Below are 12,678 nucleotides of genomic sequence, written 5' to 3'. Positions count from 1 at the left end.
AGACTATTTGCACTTCCACCCACAGAAAGAGGAGATGACCCAAGGAGTGTGTGTATACTGTGTTGGTGCTTGACAAGGAATCACAAAGTCTCTTTATCATAAATAAAATCTTATTTACTCTGAAGATACTTGAGGTAGGCAGCAGATAATACAACTTTGCCTTGACACAATACGTTACACTTCATATGACACTTAACACTTTAGGATCCAGATCTGTTTTTAGAGTAGAGAGAGTGGTACAGTCATGCTGACTGAGTTGCGTGCTGACAAGTAGAATAGAGGATCAGAAGAGTAGAGAGGAGGATGTCGAGTCTCAACCCAATGTAATACTGTGCTCTGCTGGAACTTTGGAGGTAGAAATAGAATACTTGAGAAGAGAGAGAATACCTGTGTCCGTGTTTTGATTCTTTAGTCTTTGCACCACCTATTGCACACCAGTGTCGAGTGACCTTTCGTAGAGGGTGACACAAGCCCCAGACCTTGTTACCTGGGATGAGCAGAATGCGGAGGGTTCCCTGCTTACACCCATGCTGTGAGATAGAGTTCATATTCTTCTAGCAACTTTGCTCTATCCGGATCAGTTCCTTTATTTTCTTTATGGATACTGTCCTGCACTGTGTCTCTCCTTGTCCATGGCATGGGTTAGCATGATCCCTGACTTGTCCTCTCTAGTGAGGGTTTAACACTGCATAGTGTTGAGTGAGGTTGCTTGAGAAGAACACTGTAGGGAGTGTCCTACATCTACAGAGTCTAAAGATAAAAGACCCTACACTTCCTCTACCCATGTGACTTCCTTCCTCCAGCCCCTGTAAAGTGTGCTGTAAGTGGGTGAGGAGTGCATACAGTATGTGAGAAGTAAAGAGAGAGATAATAGGTGAAGAGAAGAAAGACTTCTCATTGGCTTACAGATCCATGTGACACACAAATAAACAATAACCCTTGAAGTACTACAGCTCTGCAATAACTGAGCATACATACTTGTAATAACGACAGCTTGTGGCCAAACACTGTTACTACTTAGAGATAAGCAAACTGGGTTCGGGTTCGAGTGCATCCCAACCCGAACGTTCGGCATTTGATTAGCTTGGGCTGTGGAAGTTGGATAAAGCTCAAAGGTTGTCTGGAAAACACGGATACAGCCAATGACTATATACATGTTTTCCACATAGCCTTAGGGCTTTATCCAACTTCAGCAGCCACCGCTAAGCAAATGCCGAACGTTCGGGCTCAGATGGACTCGAGCATGCTCGAGGTTCGCTCATCTCTAGTACTACTACATCACCACCACAACACTCAAAAAGTACAGGCTTTTACGAAGGGTGTAACCAATAACAACAACCTTGGTGGGACACCACAAATGTACCACTAGTACATCGCTTTTTTGTTTTTCACATAACCACATGACCAACGCTGCTGTCCTTTTTCTTTTTTTTATGGCGCCCTGTTCCTGCGTCAGGCATGAAACACTGGAGGCAGGCCCGTTGGCCCCATAGTGTGACTAAACCCCCTCCCCTCTGTGACACGGCTCCATTAGAATAAATAGAGCCACGTCACTGAAGGAAGGGGAGATCTGGATGGTGGTTCAAAAAAAGGACCATGGCACCGGCATGCCAGCGCTGGTCTGTTCATGTGAAAAACAAACAAGCGATGTACTGGTGGTACAGTCGCTTTAAGGCTATGTTCCAACACAGAATTTTTGCTCAGTTTTTTGGTCAGTATGTTGCATGTTACAAAGGCTTCTATTTCGAAATAAAAGACGTTATTTGCCATTTAACCCCTAGACGACCCTGGACGTAAACCCTAGCAATATGCAAACAATAAATCTTAGCAATATGTAAACAATAAACCCTAGCAATATGTCAACAATAAAACCTAGCAATTTGTATCATCCATACTTCCATATAGAAAGTAAACAATTGCGAGCAGGACCCTTGATCCTCTTGTTTAAACTGTTTATTTGTTACTATGTCTGATATTGCTCACATATCCTCTCTTTTGTAAAGTAATGTGGAATATGTTGGTGTTATATAAATAATAATAGCTATTATTATTATTATTCTTTATAATTATTATTATATGACAGCATATCTAATCACCAATAAGCCATGTGACCTGAGTAATCATTACTTGCAATCGTGATGTCTGTGTAGATGTTAAATAAAAGTGTCACCTTGTGATTTGAAATGTTACCCCTTAAGTGTTCTGTCTCTCCTGCAGATCTTTTATTTAAAAATATAAAACATAACAACAAACCAACAATATCAATAACATAACTGTACTAATATATATATATATATATATATATATATATAGTGTCCATAAACGTATTGACTGGTCCAGCCTCGCCCTCTTCTGTAATTCTCACCTGTGTGTGAACATCAGGTGGCAGCAGAGAGCGGACTAGTGTGAAGAATTAAAATTAGGAGGAAGAAGTGCAGTAACTGTATGTTCATACCAGCACAAATCATGCTGTGATTGACATAGAAAACTGCCTAAAACAGCACAGTGTCATTGTCCAAAACTCTGCTCCCATTGACCGAAATAGGGAGTAGAGAAACTATACTGAAAAGAATTCACATGTGACTCTTTTTAATGCTGGTATCTACTAATAATCTTATTGAAGTCACTCTCTATAGCTTGGTAGGAGCCACAGGCACATGGGCATATCTTGTGTCCATGTGAACATACCCTAATAGTGTATAGTTGATGTACATTTGATGTACATGTACATAAAATGTTGGGTCCAGGTGTATTGAGCAGGAATTGAGGAATTGAGCAGCTAACTGCGGCTGGCATCTGCCATCAGTGATGGGCATCAGTGTTCACTTAAATGCTGCCCATGTAACCTCTTAAACACCACAGTTAGTAGCAACTGCAGGATCTAGGAGGTGCTGATCAGTCGTCAGAAAAGACGGTATTGCACATAAGTGGTAACATAGCGTGCCCCACAAAAGCATAGTCAGCTGCTAGATCAAATCTGTCAGATAAATCTGTGTATCCAGCAATACATTGATATGCGGTGCTGAAGCAAATGGAGCATTATATGTTGGATTATAACACCTTGTATTTAAGATCCAATTGTCTGATGTTTTCTGTTACCTACATGCAGCTGCAGGTGATGCCCTATGGCACAAAGACTTATTGCTATGACTGTGGCATGTCACTTTCTTCTTATACAATACATTCTTGTCATAGCTAAATAGGAAGCAGAGTAAATAAGCACATACAGTTTAACAGAGACAGATTGTAACAGCATGGATCTATTGAATTTCTAGCCAGCAGATAATAAAGGACCTTACTATTACAAAGTAACAATGGTGTGAATGCAAAATATCCAGGATAATATGTATGACAAAGCCGAGGGCCTCCTGTCAGTGTAGAGGACATGAGTAAGGTTAATTATGATACAAAGGTATTGCAGGTGTTGAATTTGGGGCCAGTTGTTTATATGACCAACATTCAAATAAGTAGTAGAAATAGTAGACTAGATCAACTAATGCAACTTCAAGACGCCCAAGTTATGATGAAATAATGGTGGGGCTGTCTATGGCCTAAGCCTATCTGACCTTGGTAATCTGGAGTTCTCCTTTACTTGTGCTGTAAAATATTATTTCCCTGGCTGTGCACTTTACCAAATACTGGATCTTTAAGCCTTCCCATTTTAAAGGCGGACTTTGAAGTAGCTACAATGAGTACAATTTGCTCACATAACTTTCCTTTCTACCTCAGCACCTGCTTCAATAAAATCAAACTGCATTCAGTACAGAGTGTATAATGGAGAAGCATGGCGCTGAGTTGGCTATAAGGAGGTATTGTTAACATGCCAGTTTTCTATCGATTCCCCCTATTTAAATTTAAAAGAGCAAGGAAGAATGTTTCCTGATAAAAAAGTATCTATGTGCAGAATTTGTAGAAATGTGCATTAACAACATGCAGGAAATGGGGAAAGCATATTATAAGGCTACATTTACATGTCTGTAGCCGCAGACTAGTAGCTATGGGCACATTTATTGGTGAATGGAGATACGTGCTGCAATTGTGGTTCCATACTTGGACCTGTCAGCATTTTTTAACGGGTCAGATCCCAGCCCTATAACACCCTGCCGCTCCACCCTGGTGCCAGGGAAAAGCCAAATCCAATTCTGGGAAACTGGGAGAAGTTTCCTAGGATTGGATCCAGCTTTTCCCGGCATCCTGGGAGGAGTGGCAGGGAGCAGAGCAGTGCTGAAAGGCCGGTGGCTTGATGAGCGGAGCGCTTCGCTTTGTTTAGATGAGCGATACGCTCATCTCTTATGTTAATAATATGCTAATAATACAGAATAGAAACAGAGCATTCAAAACCTGTCAATGTATTCAGTATTGAGTATGTACAGTTTATTTACTTTCCAGATTGTTTCCTGTTTTAGTTGTCTGTTCTCTGTTTTCTCGCTCCCGGTTGCTCCCTTTTGTTACATTGTTAGAATCCAGGAAAGGTGACTGCTATAGGTGAAGCCTCATTCTGCAGTCTAGAGATCAGCCAGCTTTGTTACAATCTGCCCCTATTATCACTTCTTTATCTCCCATATGTTCAGTTCTGAAATTCTCCAGAAACATTCACTTTTATATGAATAAATTATATTAGCAATCATTCTATAAACAGCACATTTATCATGTGACACGTCTACAAAAAAGTCTAATAGGAGCACAGATCAACGCAAAGACTGAAGATTAGTTATTGCTTAGAACTTGGTTATCCAGTTGACCAACAGTTTATACTTCCTCTACCACAACCACTATACTTATTGACTTCCTACATACAGTATGCAGGGCCGGGACAAAGGGTAGGCCAGGGTAGGCGATGGCCTAGGGCGCCATCTAGTGGTAAATTACAGGGGCGCAATTGCAGTCTCTGAAAAAAAATTTTTTTTTTACTACAGGCTCCTGTATTCTGCCTCCTGGTGGCTGCCGAGCGCTGCCCCTGCGCGCTCACATACCATCAGCGCCCTCATATCCCCCTCACCTGCAGCAGCATCAGCCCTGAAGCTGCTGCAGGCTCCAGCCCCGCGCTTCCGACAGTAACCCCCGTGGATCTATTCTAATATGCCGACGGGCGGGACGGGCTCCGGTCGCTAGCAACGCCCTCTGCAGCCACAACATCCAAGCCAGCCCCCTCCCCTCGGACCTCACATGTCGCTGGGCGGACCAGGCTCTAGTCCCGCGGTGGCAGTCATTTCCGCTCCTCCTCCTGACTCCTACTCCGGATCAATGAGCTTCTTATTACTGTCACATGATGTCTCCAGAGTCAAGCAGGTGAGGAGTGCAGCTGAGTAGTGAGGTAAGCTGCCTCATGATCAGGATGTGGGGGCTACTATGATAGGGGGGGTATGGCTGCCCCCACCCAGGGCCGGTGTTGGGGGGGGGGCAGTATGTGTCACAGGCAGGAGCACACAGACAGCGTCCTGCAGCGTCTGGGAATGATCCCTGGCTGCTGCTATTAGGGGTCACACAGAGGCTACAGGACGTGGGCTCCGGTGTGTGCTGGACCCCCTCCCCCCTGCACCATGTGATTTCCCTGCCTCTTCCTGGTGAGACTAGTGTGGCAGTCGGGACGATGGAGGAGACGGCTGCTGTGAGAGGACCAGAGCCTGCTGCTTCTGCTGCCATGGACCAGGACTACTACCCCCAGCATGCTGCTAGATGGAGTAAGTATACTGTACATGTAGTGTGTAATGTGTATGAATGTAGGTATATGATGCATGAATGTAGTGTGTGTTACATGTCCTGTGTATAGTGTATGGACTACTAGATGGATTTGTATGTGTTTTCATGGATGTGTGTGTATATATATATATATATATATTAGTGTATGTGTATATGTGTGTGTGTGTATATATAGTGTATGTGTGTGTGTGTATCAGCACTGCTGACTCCACTGTCCAGCAGAAGTGGGAAAGTGAATGTACTGTATATAGGAGCTGCAGCCATTCTCTGGCCTCATCAGTCCTATGTAATTGCTGCAGTTGATCAGTGATTGGCTGCAGCTCCTATGTATAGTTTATGATGATGTCACTATTTATTGAGAAAAAAATAAGGTAGTATTGAGTTGGTCACTGTATAGCGGTAATATTGTTCTGTATATGGTATATATAGAGTCATTATGTTGGGGTTACTGTATGGCGGTAATATTGGTCTGTATATAGCGTGTATATAAAGTCATTATGCGGCAGTCACTGTATGGCGGTAATATTGGTCTGTATACAGTGTATACAGTCATTATGTGGCTGTCACTGTATGGCGGTAATATTGGTCTGTATATAGTGTATATAGGGTCATTATGTGGCTGTCACTGTATGGCAGTAATATTGGTCTGTATATAGTGTATATATACAGTAGAGTCATTATGTGGCGGTCACTGTATGGCGGTAATATTGGTCTGTATATAGTGTGTATATACAGTAGAGTCATTATCTGGTGGTCAGTCTATGGCAGTAATATTGGTCTGTATATAGTGTGTATAGTGTCCTTATGCAGTGGTCAGTTTATGGCAGTAATATTGGTCAGTATATAGTGTATAGAGTCATTACCACTATAGAGTGACCGCCACATAATGACTCTCTATATACACTATATACAGACCAATATTACTGCCATACACTGACGACCACATAATGGCTCTATATATACACTATATACAGACTAATATTACCACATAGAGTGACCACTGTATAATGACTCTATATATTCACTATATACAGACCAATATTACCGCCATAGACTGACCGCTGCATAATGACTCTATATACACTATATACAGACTAATATTACCGCATAGAGTGGCTGCCACATAATATATGTCTGTATAAAGTGTATATAAAGTCATTATGTGGCGGTCACTCTATGGCGGTAATATTAGTCTGTGTATAATATATATAGAGTCATTATGCAGTGGTCAGTCTATGGTGGTAATATTGGTCTGTATATGGTGTATAAATAGTCATTATGTGGCGGTCATGGTGTGGTGCTAATATTGGCGTGTATAAAGTGTATATAGTGTCATTATGTGGTGGTCATGGTGTGGTGCTAATATTGGTGTCTATATAGTGTCATTATGCGGTGGTCTCTCTATGGTGGTAATATTGGCCTATATATAGTTTGTTTTCTTAACGGTATGGAGGTAATATTTGGTCCTGATATAGCGAATTTTTTTTTTCCCCTTAAACAATGCAATGATCCTTTTATATTAAATGTGTTTAAAAGTGTGTATACATGCAGATATATAAGTGTTTTTTTTTCCTGGGGGGGGGGGGGCCCATTTGCCTTCTCTGCCTAGGGCACCAAAACTCCTTGTCCCGGCCCTGACAGTATGTCTTTATATGGACTTTAATAGGAGCCCAAGCGTGTGGTCATATTACCAATCTATTTTATATGTTGTGGACTGTAGGCCAGGAGGCAGGACAATGGTTTGTGGAGAGCTGTGAAGCATTCCATGTTAGCGGTATAAGTTCTGGAGAGTCTGTTTGGGCTATTGAGGGAAAGTCAGCCTGATCTCAGGAACCTGTATAGAACTAGCTGTGGAGTTCTCAGGGAAGGTAGCAGTCAGGTCCTGTTTAGACACTGAAGACGACTGGAGTCTCATGGATAGTCAGACATGAAAAGTTGCCTAGGTGTTCAGGCTGAGGAAGGCCACAGTAGTTAGATCCAAGTTGTGGCCTAGTTATGGGGCCCAGTTTAGACAACCCTGAGAATGGTGGCTGGGCCGAGTGGATAGTGGGTCCCTGTGAATAGGATTTAGAGAGTTAAGATTACTTTCTGACATTCAAAACAGCTGGGGGTAGGTGCAGCTCACTTAAATAAATCCCAATGCTGAGGTTAACAGAAAAATGCCAATACCCAAGCATAAATAAATAAATATAGAATAAAAGAAAATGTATCTGTCCTCTAAGCATTAAGTGCTAATAGGGTGTTTTAATCACAAACATATAAAATCCATAAGCCACAGGGCCCTTGTGGTGTAATAAAATCAAAACAAATATTTAAGAAATAAAATACAAAGCGGTAAAATAACAATGTCAAAGTCCTTAAAACATGATACTTCAAGCACACAGAGTTCATATAAGCTTCATTTGATGGGTAATCTGGTCTTTGGATTCAGATCTGGAGAGTTACTCCCATCATCCTCTCAATAGCTTGCAGCAATGCCTGTCAGTGATAGTGGACAGATGAGGGTTATACTCTTTACCCCCTGTGCTTGTGCAACACTGCTGATGCAGCAAAATTCAGTTAGCTTAATATAATATATGCGATGTTCCCCCTTATATAGGGTATATACTGTATATGTATCTACAACCAGACAAATATTACTGCCCTCCTGGCGATCTGTCTATAGTACAATGTTTATACTCAGTCTCTCTGGCTTTACAACTGCTAGTTGTCATAGAGGGAGAACTTAGACACATGCAAGTAGTTTGGTGCAGGTGCACCTCTGCCCCATGCAGGATCAGCGTGTCCTCCGGGGTCACCGGCGTCCCGGTCTGCCCACGGTAAGTGTGATAACGCCACCAGCCTTGAGTGATAGCCGGGCCAACTCCTTCCGGACTTGTACAGTTGCAAAGTGGATACATAGGTGCACTCAGATTTGTTGTTGTGGGGTGTAGACAAATGTTGGGGTAACTTCCAGATGCGTTTCGGGGTCTCTGCACCCCTTCATTAGTGGCCAATGTGTTCCATGGCACCTTCATTCTTACTTATACCCCTTATAGTGGAGTTTCAAAACGTGGGCTGGATTGCATGGATTCCCATCTTGGTGGCTAGTCCAGGCCATATTTTATCAGCCTTGGTAGTAAAGAACATGTGACTAACTATATATAGAGAGGCATACAAGTCCTTCATAGGTCTATATTCATAGCGTGTTTCTTCTCAAATGTAAAAGCCAACATACAGACATAAAAGGAAATGCAAAAATGTAAACATGTTACTGTTCTCAATACCAATGATATGCATAAGAACTGGACATAAGACATATGCGGGTATAAATAAAGGTGGTGAGAATATGCCCATTGGTCACACTTTCTGATATTACTAAAAGAAGATCTTGAAGCATACCTAAGGGCCCTATTACATGGAGCCATAATCTGTCAAATCAGGTCGTTTCGTCAGATTATCGCTCCGTGTAATAAAGACAACAATCAGGCGGTGAAAATGAGTATTGGCTGATTGTGTCCTTTGGTCCTGACCTAAAATCATCAGCTGCCGACCGTGCAATGCTACATACTGTACAGGAGGAAGCTTTGGGGATGGCGGAATGCGTGGGGTGCTTGTCCCACCTGATGTTCTATTCTTTTTTGATCCCATACAAAGTGAAATATCCTTTCATTATATTTTATCACCTTTTTGGTATGCATATCATAATATTTATTACTATCTACAGCATTTCATTATGCTGTGCCATAGGGTCTAGGGTCAGTATGGGGTATATGAAGGCTTGTCTCCCTAGCAGTGCTCCTTTTAGATTATTTGTATAGAATTGTGTCTAATAAACATTATTGCTATTGATGCACAACCTGCTGTATACATATGCCTTTTCTTCTTGACCAAGTTATATGTTATAGCTATTAGATTACTGGAAATAGGTAGCTGATCCTAGGATTTATTCTGATTGCCTTAATTGTAATGATCATTGTAGGATAACTGGCTGAACTGGATAGGTATATGCCTTTTTTAGCCTTTTAAACTGTGATACTATATTAGTATCCAAAGTAGAAATAAAAGACAAAGCAAATCTCTTATCCTATTCTATTACTACCACCTAGTGGAGGCCATGGGGATTGCAACCAAAGCTAGATTCCCCTTCTGAATAAAAACCGAATTGCTTTCAGCACAAATTAAACTTTTTAGCTACATTTCTGAGATTATTTAGCTAATTACATATACCTAATAGTAACTAAACCCCTTTAGATATTTTTTTTACCTAGTTAAAACAAAGTTTTATGTCATCTTTCAATTTTTAGCAATGTTATTATCACAGGACAACAAGGTCACCAAAGAGACAAAGCTTCATCCTTGTGTCATGTAGGGGAAGTTATTTCATAATCTGCTCATCACTCTCTGCTTCTTGCAATATTTACCGGTAGAGACCTTGTGGTAAGCTCTGTGGTTGCAGTAACCACTTATTCCATGAGGTAGACTGGACCGGTTTTAGCCACAATAGAGAATTCAAACAGTTTGATAAGAATGTTATCTTTATGTTATCTTTATGTTATGTTATCTTTATATTCTAAATTAAACTCTTTCAAGTTCATAATTTACAAGTTACAAAGGAATAGATTTATTCTTAGAATTAGAAAATCTATATACAGTGGTACCTTGGATTACGAGCCTAATTCATTCCGGGACCATGCTTGTAATCCAAATCCACTCTTAAAGCAAAGCAAATTTTCCCATAAGAAATCACTGATATGCAGACAATTGGTTCCACACCCCAAAAGTAATGATTTATTATTCGGAATAACATGTAAAACAAATGAAACAATCATTCAAAAAAAGCAGAATATGTGATATGATAAGTTACTGTACAGTAATGGAGAGGATGGGAAACACAAGGGCTGACAGAGACTGCAGGGAGCAAGAAGGAATGAGCAGGGCAGATGTGGGCACATAATGCAGCACTCTCTGTCCGTGGAGGAAGGGGTTATGGCTATGAAGAGATTACCCCCCACAGTCCTGTCCCCTGATGTAAGCCCCAGCCTGAAGTGGATCTGCTATGATTTGGAAGGTGAGGGAGACTCCCTGGGTCAGAGTACAGTGCTGTAGACCACACTGTGCTTACCATGCCCCTCCCCCACTCCCCTCCCACCCAGTACAGGGAGCTCTTAAACCAAAACAATGCTTTTAAACCAAGTCATAATTTTGAAAAACTGTGAGCTCTTAAACCAAAACCCTCTTAACCAAGGTACCACTGTATATTATACAGTTCTTTACCAGGTTATAGCATTGCCAAATCTAATTAATTTTCAGTCATCTGAAAAACCTTTTGATATGCAATACATTTTCATTGGTTGGGGTCTGCATAACTTGCTAGACAGAGCCAGGAGAAGTTTGCAGCTGGGCACTTTTCTCCCCACCTTGCTAATCTCCCTGTCTTGCTACAGGAGATGGGCTTCATAGAGTTGCTATAGAATTTCCTGCAGTTAGATGGGGAGGCAAGATATTCCTATCATAATCTGTTCCATTGTTGTCAATGGAAAAATGTCCATTAGCAAGCATATGCAGGAAAATAAATGGCCGTTAAAATAGTTAGCATATTCTTAGCTTTCTGACTTTTGAGGGGTAAAAATTCAGATTTACTCAATTTGTATAAAACTGCTTTTTACAAAAGTGCTAATAGTTTTATGGCTACAAAAATTTCAGAAAATTCTCCACCCGACTAGGTCACAGCTGTTCAACTAATTGTACATGTATAGACCAAGCGATTGGCAATACAGAAAGTTAATAAATAAATTGATTATGCTGTAAGTAAATGATCCCAATTGGACATCCATTTTTTATATCTTGATTAGAGATGAGCGAGTACTAAAATGCTCGGGTGCTCTATACTCGAGACAAATATTTCCCGATGCTAGGGGGCTCGTTTCGAGTAATGAACCCTATTGAAGTCAATGGGAAACTCGAGCATTTTTGCAGGGGACCCAAGCTCTGCACAGGGAAGGTTGCCTGAAAACCTCAGAAAATGATGGAAACAACTCGGAAATGGACAGGAAACAGCAGGGGCACCACGTGCACAGGACACAGCACAGTGAGGATAGGTATAGCAGAACTACAGATCCCAGCCAACCAAGAGCATGTCAGCAACAGGACAAATTGACTACTGGTAGCAGATTTGGGGTTAGTCGTATAGAGTATGGGGGATATTTATGAAAGGGTGTAAATATACACCTGGTGTAAATTGCCCACAGCAACCAATGACAGCTCCTCTTATATTTTGCCAAAACTGAAAGCTGAGCTGTGATTGGCTGCTGTGGGAAGTTTACACCAGGTGTATATTTACATCCTTTCATAAATCTCCCCCTATGTGTGTAACTGGTACTTTTTTTTTTTAAGGCACCCATTACACAGGACACAGCACAGTGAGGATAGGTATAGTTGAACTACAGATCCCAGCCAGCCAAGAGAATGTCAGCAACAAGAACAATTGACTACTGACAGCTGCACTACAAGTCCAAGCCAGCAGCGCAAGGGTAGCGAAAAAAATATATGTTTTAAAAATTTTAAGCCCCTAGCAGGACTGTTGGGTTCTTTGTGTCGGATTCCTGCCTAACTGCACACTATTTTCCTGCCTAACACTCTCCCTGACAGACAGCAGCTCTCTCCCTATGCTCATCCAGCCTGTGTCTGATGCGAGCATCGCCGGACCTGATTCTTATATGCCCAGGTCATCTGATCTGGCCAGCCAATCGCTGCTGTCAACATGTAGGATTCCCACGTGATACTACGAGCTCCCAAAGCCTCTCCTGCATGATGATTGGCAGAGAAAAAGCCGCCAAACATGCAGGAAGAGGAAGATGCCGTTGACTCGCTCGCTCATCTCTAGTCTTAATATGACTATGAATATCATAATCACGGTCAGGGCTGCTTCTGCCATGAGGCGAGATGAGTTTATTGCTCAAGGCGACAGCTTTGCAGTCATTTGTAGGGGGTGCAGAT

Source organism: Dendropsophus ebraccatus, chromosome 5 (genome assembly GCF_027789765.1).
Source record: "Dendropsophus ebraccatus isolate aDenEbr1 chromosome 5, aDenEbr1.pat, whole genome shotgun sequence".
NCBI classification, from domain to species: domain Eukaryota; kingdom Metazoa; phylum Chordata; class Amphibia; order Anura; family Hylidae; genus Dendropsophus; species Dendropsophus ebraccatus.
The sequence above is the reverse complement of the archived record's forward strand: the minus strand, read 5'-3'. Positions refer to the sequence as shown.